We start from the raw sequence: 11,859 nt of genomic DNA on the forward strand, positions 1-11,859 counted from the left end.
TCCTGACGTCAAGTGATCCGCCCGCCTCTGGGTCCCGAAGTGCTGGGATTACAGGTGTGAGCCACCACACCTGGCCCAGTGATTGTGTTTTTAATTTCATTATCCACATGGTCATTACTGCAATATAGAAGTAAGATTGATTTTTGAATCAATTGAAAAATGCTTGAATCTACAAGCATTTTTGTTGGTTCTTTGTGATTTTCTGCATAGACAATCATGCCATTTGCAAATAGGGATGAGTTCTTTCCTTCCTTTTGATCGGGATGCTTTTTAAAAACTTTACTTGCCTGATTGCACTGGCTAGACTGCTAGCACTACCAGAGCAGAAGCGGTGAGAATGGGTTTTCTTGCCCTGTTACCAACCTCTTGGGAAAGCATTCAGTCTTACTCCATTTTGTTAAATGTTGGATGTGGGCTTTTTGTAGATGCTTTTTATCACATTGAGGGAATTCCTCCCCTATTGTTATTTTTCTGAGAGTTTTATCATGAATGAGTATAGCTGACCCTTGAAGAACATAGGATTGAACTGTGTGGGTCTACGTATACGTGGCTTTTTTCAGCCACAGCTGATGGAAAATATATGATTCCCGGGATTTGAAACCCAGGTATACAGCAGGCCAACTTTTTAAATGTATACATCCCACGGAGCCCACTACAGGACCTGAGTATGTGTGGATCTGGGTATAGGCAGGCGGGTGGGGGGTCCTGGAACCAATATCCCATGTGTACCAAGGGATGACTGTATAGATTTTGAGATGTGCGTTTTCTGATTTGATGAATATGATTGTGTGATATTTTTCCTTTAGCCTGTTAATATGGTGGATTACTTTTCCCAGGGAGAGGGGGAGAGGAGGCTTGGACCAGACCGTTGCCATGGCAACAAGAGGCCACTGGGGAATGTGTTTTGGAGTTGGAGGAACCGGCTTGGCAAGCTCCGTGGGTGACCTCCAGGACTTTTCACATATTAAAAAGTGATGTAAAATAAAACCCAAAGTGAGATCAGGCAAACCACTTGTGTTTCCGAAGAGCACCGTGTTCCTGTCTCCCGATGGGTGGGACTGAATCTCTATCATTTTTACTTCCCACTCACTTTCATTTCCTTACCCCTTGGAGGGCCTCTCGGTTTAATTGTTGTGTTTCTATCTGCTGTGCGGTACCTGGTGGGGGTGCCAGGCTGGAGGCAGCTCCGCCTGCCTGGGTGGCTGCCGCTCTATTGTGTAGTGGTGTGGGGGATGCAGCAGCTGACTCTACAGCCTTCTCTGTGCTCAAGGCTGTGGGTGCCAGGTGTGGTGCCTAGAGCAGTGGGTGGGAACCTGCAGCTTTGGTCTCAGACACTTCGAGCTGGACGGGGAGCTCCTGGGCCTCAGATCCCTTCTACCGACAGCAGCCTCCAGTGCTTTGTGTAGGAATGGAAGGGAGAGGGACCCTGCTATGCAAGGCTCACAGCAGGGCAAGCTGGCTATTCCAGGGCTACAGGAAAGCAAACTCTGCTTTATCCACCATTGCCAGCACAGTGGAGGGTGAAAGAACCGAATTCCTGAGTTTTTCTGTTGATCAGCACTGGAACCTGGGCATGTCTCGAATCTATTCAAGTCTCTGGTTTCTCACCTACAGCATGGGAACCATGAGAATCCTTACGGCCTTGGTATGGGGTCAGTTGAAACAGCACATGCAAAATATCTCACAGTAGGTACAACCAGAGGTAATTCCTTTTCTTGCAGAAGTAAATTTTGTTTTAACGTTATTACAACAGTCAGAAAATAAAAGTTTATCTCTTTAAGAACAAAGCATTAAGAAAATTTCCAGCTGTTGATGGAAAATTTCTGAAATACATCAGATGGCTCCAGCCTTGGGGAGCAAAGGGTGCTAAATAAGTGGCCTTGTCTGCTGGCTTGACCCTCAAAGCCCATGGTGCTGTGGGTGGAGATGTCCCAAGAGTGGGCTTGGTGGCTGTGGTAGTGAGGGCAGAGTCTGCAGGGCTTCCCCCGATCTGCTGATCTTCCTTCCTGCCCCAGAATTGGCCTTCCTCATGATGTGTGGAGTTCTCTGCTCAGAAACTGCTGAGCCACAGGCCTGGGAGATTAAAGTGCTTGACCGATCAGGCTTGAGGGCTCTCTTTTTGAGCCTCCAGGCTTGCCCCGTTCCGCTTGGTGGAAGTTGTCAGAATTATGCTCTGTGGCATGTTGGGGGACTGCCTTTGTCTGCCTGTGCTGCTATAATAAAATACCTTAGGTGGCCAGGCACGGTGGCTCACACCTGTGATCCCAGCACTTTAAGAGGCCAAGGCCGGTGGATCACCTGAGGTCGGAGTTCGAGACCAGCCTGATCAACATGGAGAAACCCCATCTCTACTAGAAATACAAAATTGGCTGGGTGTGGTGGTGCATGGCTGTAATCTCAGCTACTCGGGAGGCCGAGGCAGGAGAATCAGTTGAACCCGGGAGGCGGAGGTTGTGGTGAGCCAAGATGATGTCATTGCACTCCAACCTGGGCAAAAAAAGCAAAACTCCATCTCAAAAAAAAAATATATATATCTTAGGTAATTTATAAACAACAGAAATTTATTTCTCTTAGTTCTGGAGGCTGGGAAGTCCAACATCAAGGAAGCATCAGGGTGGGTGTCTGGTGAGGGTCTCATTCCTGCTTTCAAGGTGGCACCTTGTTGCTCATCCTCTGGAGGGAACCAAGGCTGTGTCTTCACAGAGTGAAGGCAGAAGGGCAGAGAGGCCTGGCGAGTTCCCTCCAGCACTTTCATAAGGTTGCCCATCCCATTCTAAATAACCATTCTGAAAAACGTAATAACTTCACGTAGGCTCCACTTCTTACTACTGTCGTATTGGAGTCTAAGTTCCAACATAAGAATTTGGGAGGGGCACTTACACTCAAACCATGGCAGGGACAGAAGGGGGCTTTGTACTGGTGCCCAGGTTTGTTTGTGAAAATGTAGACACACACACCACGCTTATTTAAATAAACTTTTTATTTCAGAATCATCTTAGATTTACAGAAAATTTGCAATGATAGTACAGAGAGTTCCCATAAGCCTCTCACTCAGCTTTTCCTATTTTAACATCTTACATTAGTATGGTACATTTGTTAGAATTAATGAGCCAATATTGATGCATGATTATTGACTAGACTCTACACTTTATTTAGATTTCATTGGCATTTTCCTAATGCCTTTTTCCCTTCCAGGATCCCACCCGGGAAACCATATCATGTTAACTTATCATCTTTCCTTAGGCTCTTTTTGGCTGTAAAGATTCTTAGACTTTGTTTTTGATGACTTTGTTTCAGGGAGTACTGGTCAGGTAGTTAAAAATGTTTGTCAGCGGGGACTGTGATGGTTTTCTCCTAGTTAGACTGGGGTATGGGTTCTTGGGAGGAAGACCACAGAGGTGAAGTGCCATTTTGATCCCATCAGCTCAAGGGCACATACTATCCACATGACTCACCAGTGTTGATGTTGACCTTCATCAGCTGGCTGAGTCTGTCACATTTCTCCATGAGAAAGTTAGTTATTTTTTTCCTCTTTCCACACTGTACTCTTTGGAATGAAGTCACCGAGCACAGTCCATGTGGAAGGAGTGGGGAATTGTGCTTTACCTCCTTGTGAGGGTAGTTATTTACATAAATTATTTAGAATTCTTCTGTATTGGAGACTAGTCTATTCTCATAGACTAGTCTGTGGTATGTTGGGGGACTGTCTTTGTTTGCCTGTGCTGCTATAATAAAATATCCTTTCTTTTTTTAAAAATTGAGACAAGGTCTCGCTCTGTTGCCCAGGCTGAAGTGCAGTGCATTTATTTACTTATTCACTGATTTAATCAATCATCATTGATTCATATCAGTATAGAATCATGGATTTAAAAAAATACTTCAGGTTATACTTACTGTTTTGCTTAAATTGTTCCAGCTTTGCCCATGGGAGCTGGGGTGCTCTCCAGTTCGCTGCAGTCAACTGGAAGAGCTCCCACGGCCAGCGCTGGAACAATTTTGAGATCCTCCCATTATTTTGTTTTTTGAGCACTTCCTTACTTTCCGCCATTGCAGGATGCTCTGGGCTTATCTCATATGTGTCATGTCTCAGCAGTAGAAGCAGCAATTTCTCTATAGAGCCCTGGTTCCTTTTTAATTGGAGAACGGTATTTGCAAACCAAGGTCCGGTGCTGTGTGTGCTCATTGCTACAGGGCTCTCTCATGGGTAGAGCTAGGAAGTATATGTATGTAGAGTGACCCATGTGTATGCATTATCTATCTATCTATCTATCTATCTATCTATCTATCTATCTATCAATCATCTATCTCTCCATCTGTATTTAAATTAAACAAAACATGAGTTCATATTGAGGTCTCCAACTCTAACCCTATTCCACAAGGTTCACTCTAGTTTCCTCCTTTGCTTATCTGTAACCTGCTTCCTGCTATCCTCCATCCATTTACTAATTTATGTGATCTCTGTATATAAGTATAGAACTGTTAACCTGAATCCCCATAGGAAGCAACTTCACCAGCTAGAGTCCAGTGCTATGTGAAGATGCATTTCTCTTTAGTCTAACAGTCTTTACTCAACAGTTACTGAGGTCAGTACCTTTTCCTCTTACCTCCTTCAGTAAGGCGATGTCATGCATTTGTAGTACAGATTCTTTTATCATCATCTCCATCCCATCCTGGGATCCCCTGACCTCCTAACTGATTTTTAAAAAATTCACATATAAGGTTCTCTCTTTGTGTTGTAGAATTCTATGGGTTTTGACAAGTGCATAATGTCATGTGTCTACCAGTATCATGCAGAATTAGTTCACTGCCCTAAAAAATCTCACGTGTCACCAATTCAGTCTCTCCCATCCTCAAATCCCTGGCAACCACTGATCTGTTTACCATTTCTATTATTTTGCCTTTTCCATTGGAATCATACAGTAAGTAGCCTTTTAAGGTTGACTGCTTTCATTTAGCAATGCACATTTAAGACATTTCTTTTCACCCATGTCTTGATAGCTCCCTTTTTTGACAGGGTTTTTTCTGTTTTCCAGGCTGGAGTGCAGTGGTATGAACATAGCTCACTACAGCCTCAACCTCCTGGGCTCAAGTGATCCTTCTGCCTCAGGCTCCCAAGTTGCTGAGACTACAGGCACGTGTCACCACAACGGGCTAATTCTTAAATTTTTTTGTAGAGATGGGGTGTCATTACATTGCCCAGGCTGGTCTTGAACTTCTGAGCTCAAAGGTCATTTCATTTTTCTTTTTCCTTTTTGGAGATGGAGTCTCACTCTGTTGCCGAGGCTGGAGTGCAGTGGCATGATCTCGGCTCACCACAACCTCTGCTTCCCAGATTCGAGTGATTCTCCTGCCTCAGCCTCCCAAATAGCTGGGACTACAGGTGTGCACCACCATGTCCAGCTAATTTTTGTATTTTTAGTACAGACAGAGTTTCACTGTGTTGGCTAGGCTGGTCTTGAACTCCCGACCTCATGATCCACCAGCCTCGGCCTCTCAAAGTGCTGGGATTACAGGTGTGAGCCACCACGCCCGGCTCATTTTTCTTTTTTTAAAAATTGAGACAGGGTCTCGCTCTGTTGCCTGGGCTGAAGTGCAGTGATATGATCTTAGCTCACTTCAGCTCCAACCTCCCGGGCTCAATCCTGCCTCAGACTCCCAGGTAGCTGAGAGCACAGGCACATGCAATCCCACCTGGCTAATTTTTGTGTTTTTAGTAGAGAAAGGGTTTCACCATGTTGCCCAGGCTGGTCTCAAATGCCTGGGCTCAAACAATCCGTCTGCCTCGGTCTCCCAAACTGTTGGGACTACAGGCATGAGCCACGACACTGGCCTCATTTCTTTTTAAATGATTGACTCATATTCCATCAGATGGATGTGCCACAGTTTGCTTATTCGTTTACCTTTTGAAGGATATTTTGGTTGCTTTTAGTTTTCAGAAATTATGAATAAAGCTGCTGGGAATATTCCTGTGCAGGTTTCTGTGTGGACGTAAGTTTTCAACTCATTTGGTTAAACGCAGCAGAGTGCAATTGTGGTTTGTATGGAAAGACTGTGTTTAGCTTTGTAAGAAACTGCAAAGCTGCCTTCCAAAGTGTCGGTGCCATTCTGCATTCCCACCAGCAATGAAGGAGGATGGCTCTTGCTCTGTGTCCTTGTCAGCATTCTTTTAAGATTTTAGCCATTCTAATAGGTGTACAGTGGTATCTCATGGGAGTTATTTTCAAGTCTATTTTTATAGATGGAGAATATGTGTGTATCTGATGTGCACAGGAATCCCTCACTGCTGAGGGACACCTTCGCGAAATAGGTGGGAGGTTCTGAAATCTCGTTGGTGGTCTTTGTTTCTTTCTGTTTGGAGTGGGTCCCCAGGCCAGGCCTTGCCTTTTCCAATTCACTGTGAGCATGTACACAACAGTCCCCATGAAAAATACTCCAGAAAGCCCTAGAAGCACAATTAATCAATGTGTAATTTATTGCTTATGCAGCGATTACCCAATCTGGTAACGTCACTTTGGTCCAGGAAATATAGATCTTTTTTCCCTCCCGGTAAATCTGCTGGCCTTCACTGCCACAGGCATTTGTTTTCAGGAATAGGTGACAAATAACCACCACTAAATTACATGAGGACTTTCTTCCTTTAGTTTAAAAATATGGACTATGATTTCTAACCAGCAGGCAAAGGCAGCAGAATGCGCAGCAGCTCTGACATAAAGAAAGTTGGGCGGAAATGCAGCGAACTCTGGGTGAGGCGTCTGAAAGAAGCCTTTGGTTTCTTTCTTCCTTTTTCCTATATGTATCTGTTTTTCAAAAGTGCCCATTGATTTGATTTTTGAGATATGAGACTTTCAACTTTTCTTAAAGCATTTCCCAGAAGAGTAGAAAAGCTGAATGCTATTAACATGATCCCAGTCCCCTGGGTGTGTATGTGCGCATATGCACGAGTGTGTGTCTGTGTATGTGTGTGCGTGTGTGTGCATTTTTTGATAACTTTAGAAAATATTTTGGAAAGTCTTGGGCCCAGTCCTGGATGTTTACAGAAAAGTAATCACGGTTCCCTTCAAAGCCCATTGTAGAAGAGAAAGATAAAGGAAACAGCAAGGCATCAAAAACCCATTTATGTTCAGGAGGCAGGTGCTCTGGACAGGGAAGACAGCCGAGCTCCATGCAAGGTGAGGCAGGGGAGCTTTCTCAGCTCCTGGGAAATGCTGCCAGGGCCAGCCAGTAGCTCAGCCCCACCCCCTCGGAAGCTGAAGCCGAGTTTATGGCAAATCGCCCATCTGGGAGCTCAAACTCGCACAGAAACAAGGCTGAGTCACAAACTGTTTCAGTTTCTAAGGTGCTTCCAGACCCGTTCTCTCACCTGGTTTCAAGGTCAACATCATGAGGGAGCACCGTGAACTCCTCTGTGGGATTGAGGCTCAGTGAGATTACAGGGCCGGCCAGGGCGCTGCCGCTGGGGCGTGGCAGCTGGGTTCTCAGGCTCTGAGCCTTCTCCTGCAGCCACCACTGGTCTTTTCCGGCCACAGGCATACTAGCTCTCCCCCACCTCTCCCCACCCATGCATCCTCCACTGAACAAACATTTATTGAGCACTAACTGCATGCCAAGTTTTGTGCTGTGCAGGGGCTTAAAGAGGGGAAGTGACTGTGCGTGGTCCAGCTCTCAGGGGCCCTAGGCTCTGTGCCCCTGGTCAAAGTCAATGCCAACTGCTCTTGGTGGGGGACCCCTGAACTGCAGGAACAGGCACAGTGTCCAGCTCCTCTCCCAAAGCTGCGACTGCAAGGCTCACTCTGCCCAGGGAACTGGAGAAAACCAAGGCTCGATCAGACCTCCAGACCTCCATGCTGACCCGTTCAGGGACACCGGGAGTCCAGGGCCTGGCCCCCGGTCCCGGCGTGGGAGCAGACATCTGCTATGCTGCCGGCTGCTGGGAGACCGGCCTGGCCCTGGGCGCTTGGGCTCTATTAAATTGTTAATACAACCATTAGAGTGTCAGCATATTATCTCTCTGCCCAGGAGGGATCTGATGCTATTCGCCCTTCTGTCGGTTCATTTTTATTTATCTGACTTTCACCTTGATGGATAACAAGTTTATACAAAGCCCTGGTGCATGTGAAATGTGCCAAAGGAGAGGAACAGGAGATGGGAGACGGCCACTATGGGGACTGGGTTTCACGAGGGCATCCCCACCCCAGGCCCCCAGGCTGTCAGGGAGTGATGCAGGGCTTATTCCAACACCAGGGGCAAGAGTGAGGGTTCCGCTGCAGCTGAGCCACCGGCAACTGAAATGTGTCTGCGGGTTCTTCTATTCACCCATCCATCCTTCTGCCCATCACATGAGTCTGCAGAGGGCCCAGGGTCCGCTGTTGTGAGAGATGTGGTGGGGAGTGAGTGGGGGAGATGCAATGGCGATTGAAGTAGGGGAGATGCAGTGGGGAGTGAGGCGGCCACTGTCCAGTCCTTCAAGGCCTTTACCGCTAGAGCAGCAGCTCTCAGTCAAGGGCGGTTTTGCAATTTTGTCCCCAACGGATGCTTGGCAATGCCTGGAGTCACCTTTGTTGTCATCACTGTGGTTGGGGAGGGGTTCTGCCAGGGACGCTGCTAAGCACCCTAAAATTCCCAGGAGAGCCCCCCATAAGAAAGGCTGATCTGGCCCCAAATGTCAACAGTGCTGAGCTGGATCAACCCCGGACTGGAGGAAGGAGTCACTCCAAGCAGGAGGAAGAGGAGGGAGGCACTGGGAAAAAACAGGGGCTGTCCCCATGGTCCCCTGTCCCAGTCACTCTAAGCTGGGTGCTGAGACGCACGCCGTTTGCTGAGACGCGTTATAGATTTTTTTTTTTTTTTATTTCAACAGCTTTTGGGAACAGGTGGTGTTTGGTTACATGGATAAGTTCTATAGTGGTGATTTCTGAGATTTTTGGTGCACCCATCACCTGATCAGTGTACACTGTACCCGATATGTAGTTTTTTATCCCTCACCCCTCTCCCACCCCAAGTCCCCAAAGTCTATTGTATCATTCTCATGCCTTTGTGTCCTCATAGCTTAGCTCCACTTACAAGTGAGAACGTGCGATGTTTGTTTTTCCATTCCTGAGTTACTTCACTTAGAATAAGTGGTCTTATTTAAACCGACACCCTACAAGGGAGTTGGAGAAATTGGCAGGGAGGCGGCGTGGCTTCGTGAGTGCCTGTGCGGGGGAGAGAGGAGGGAGACAGGCAGGAGTGCCTCGGGTCGTGTGTGAGAGTGGCGGAGCTTCGAGGTGGGTGCAGCATCGAGGGGAGCCCAGGGCGCTGAACTGCTCTGCAGTTAGAGGGAGGAAGAAGCCAGGTGGGGACCGGCCTGCCAGCTCTGCTAACATTTCAGAGTCTACGCCAATTTGGAAGTGGCTAGCTGGGTTTAAGCACGCTATGATGTGCTCAGATTTTTTTTTTTTTTAAATCACCTTGGCTGCCTTGTAGAGGAAGGGTTTACACAAGCTTCCTGGGGCTGGCATCACAAGGTGCCACACACCGGGGTCTTAAAAAACAGAAACTAATTCTGGTGGCTCCTTCTGAGGCTGTGAGGACCTGCCCAGACCCCTCTCTCAGTCTCTGGGAGGCTCAGGTGTTCCCTGGCTTGCAGGTACGTCTTCCCTCTCCGTGTGGCCAAAGTTCCCTTTTGGTGAGGACACCAGTGTTTGCACTAGGGCCCACCCTAGGGACCTCATTTAGCTTCGTTATCTCTGTAAAGACCCTGCCTCCAAATAAGGCCACATTCACAGGTCCTGGGGGGTTCGGAGTGTAACATATCTTTCTCTAAATTCCTCCCGTAACAGGACCAGCAGGGGAGGCAGGAGAGGTGGGGGGCAGGATCTGTCTGATGACCCGGGTATGTGCTGAGAGTGGGTGGGACAGGGGACCATGGGGACAGCAGGAGGAAGAGCAGGGGTCTGGTTCGATGTCGGGAGTGAACTTGGTGATGGAATCGGCTGGGGTGGGGCCTGGGTCCCCTGGGCCCAGTGGGGTCCACTTTAGAGTCATGGGAAAATGGTATCCCCTGCAGCCTCAGAAGGGTTTCAACCTCCATTTCTCTTTGTTGTTAAGATGATAGGCTAAGTATTAGAGGAAATTTTCCAAAGGGCCAAACGCACCCATTACATCCTTAATAACTTTATACAACTGTTTTCTAAACACGTTGTAGCTCTTCACCCTACGCATATGTTAAAAAATTAATTTGTTTACTCTCAGTAAAGTAATGCATACTCATTGTATGAGATAGATGATTCAGAAAACACCAAAGAGTAGAAATAATCAGACAAAAATCACTCATAGTCATGTATGGATGTGACAACACTCACTCATTGCTACCTGGAATTCCTTTGAATAGTTATTAATTTAACCACTGACCCAGGGTTGGACGTTTGAATGATTGTAAAAATATTCACGGTCTTCTAAAACGTTGGCCTCCTGCAACCTAATTATCATACAAATGTTTGTCTGCTGAGTGAAAGCAACCCTTCAGCAGTCCTAGACTGTGCAGCTCTTTATTGGAGAGGGCTCACATCTCTAGTGCTCCACTGCATCATCCCTTCAGCCACGGGGTCTTGGGGATGTTCCCAAGGACCCAGGGAGTTCGTTGTGAAGCGGGACCGTCCTTCCAACATTGGAGAGGGAGAGTAAAGGCAAATCAAAAGCAGCGCTGGGTGGGTGCCTGTCCCGCTTGGTGGAGGTGCCCATGCCTTTGGAAGTGTTCCTCTTCATGTGATGACAAAGAACATGGCTTACTGAGCACCAGAGCATGGTGTGCAGGCACCATCTCATTGGCACCTCATATTGGAGCCAGGAGTAACTTGGCCAACAGGACGCATTAGGGTCTAGCAGTGCTGGGGTCTGGGCCTTGGTTGTTGGACCCTGGAGCCCTCCTGTCTCCCTATGTGTGTCGGAAGTGTCTACAAAGGGGGTGGTAGAGGGAGGCTCCTTTGGCACTGACAGCATCTGTCTTTGGAGGGTCCCATCCCTCACTGAAGCACTGCCTGTCCTGGCCTGGACCTTCCCTGGTTCCATTCCCTGGTGTACCCCAGGTTGGGGTCTGCAGATCTCTAGAACCTTTGCATCTGCAGAGAGAAAACCCTGTCAGCCCAGGCACTCCAAAGGCCCATCTGGCCATGTCTCTCTAGAAGGCGAATTCTCCAACAGAGTGAATTTCGACATGGAAGGACGACAGTGAAAGTGCACTGAGACCTGAGCTGTGCTGGGCACCACACGCATTCCATCCTTTAACTGCGCAGCAACAGCGGGATTCTTCCCATTCCAGACGAGGAAACAAAGCTGGAGATGCCAAGTCACTGTGCAGAAGGCCCCATGGTGAGCCAGTGCAGGGCGGGGTCAGAGCTCAGCAGTCTCTGCTTCCTCCCATGCTGCCTCTCCACACTGGGTCGCCTTTGGGGACAGTGTTGGTCTCAGGTCATTGCTTCGGTACTGTCAGTTGCCTTTGGGTGCACGCGCCCACACATGTTCACACACTCACACATGTGCACACACACATTCTCACGCTCATGGGAACACAGTAACATACACACTCGTGAACACACATGCCTTCACATACACTCACACACACACACATGTGCCTGTACACGGACGCACACGTTCGCACAGGCAGGTGCTCTGCTGGGCCCTCTCCACAGTTTATGACTGTCTGGGAGCAGATACAAGGCCGAGATCTTTATCGCGTCCGGATATTGACTCTTTGTCATGTTCCATGCTGTTATTTCCCCGAGTCCGTTGTTTCTCTTTTTATTCTAGTTTCGTGTGCTTTCACTGTACAATTCTTTTTCCCTTCATTTTTCACTGCCTTATTCTAGATGTGTTTCTATTACC

Source organism: Macaca fascicularis, chromosome 1 (genome assembly GCF_037993035.2).
Source record: "Macaca fascicularis isolate 582-1 chromosome 1, T2T-MFA8v1.1".
NCBI classification, from domain to species: domain Eukaryota; kingdom Metazoa; phylum Chordata; class Mammalia; order Primates; family Cercopithecidae; genus Macaca; species Macaca fascicularis.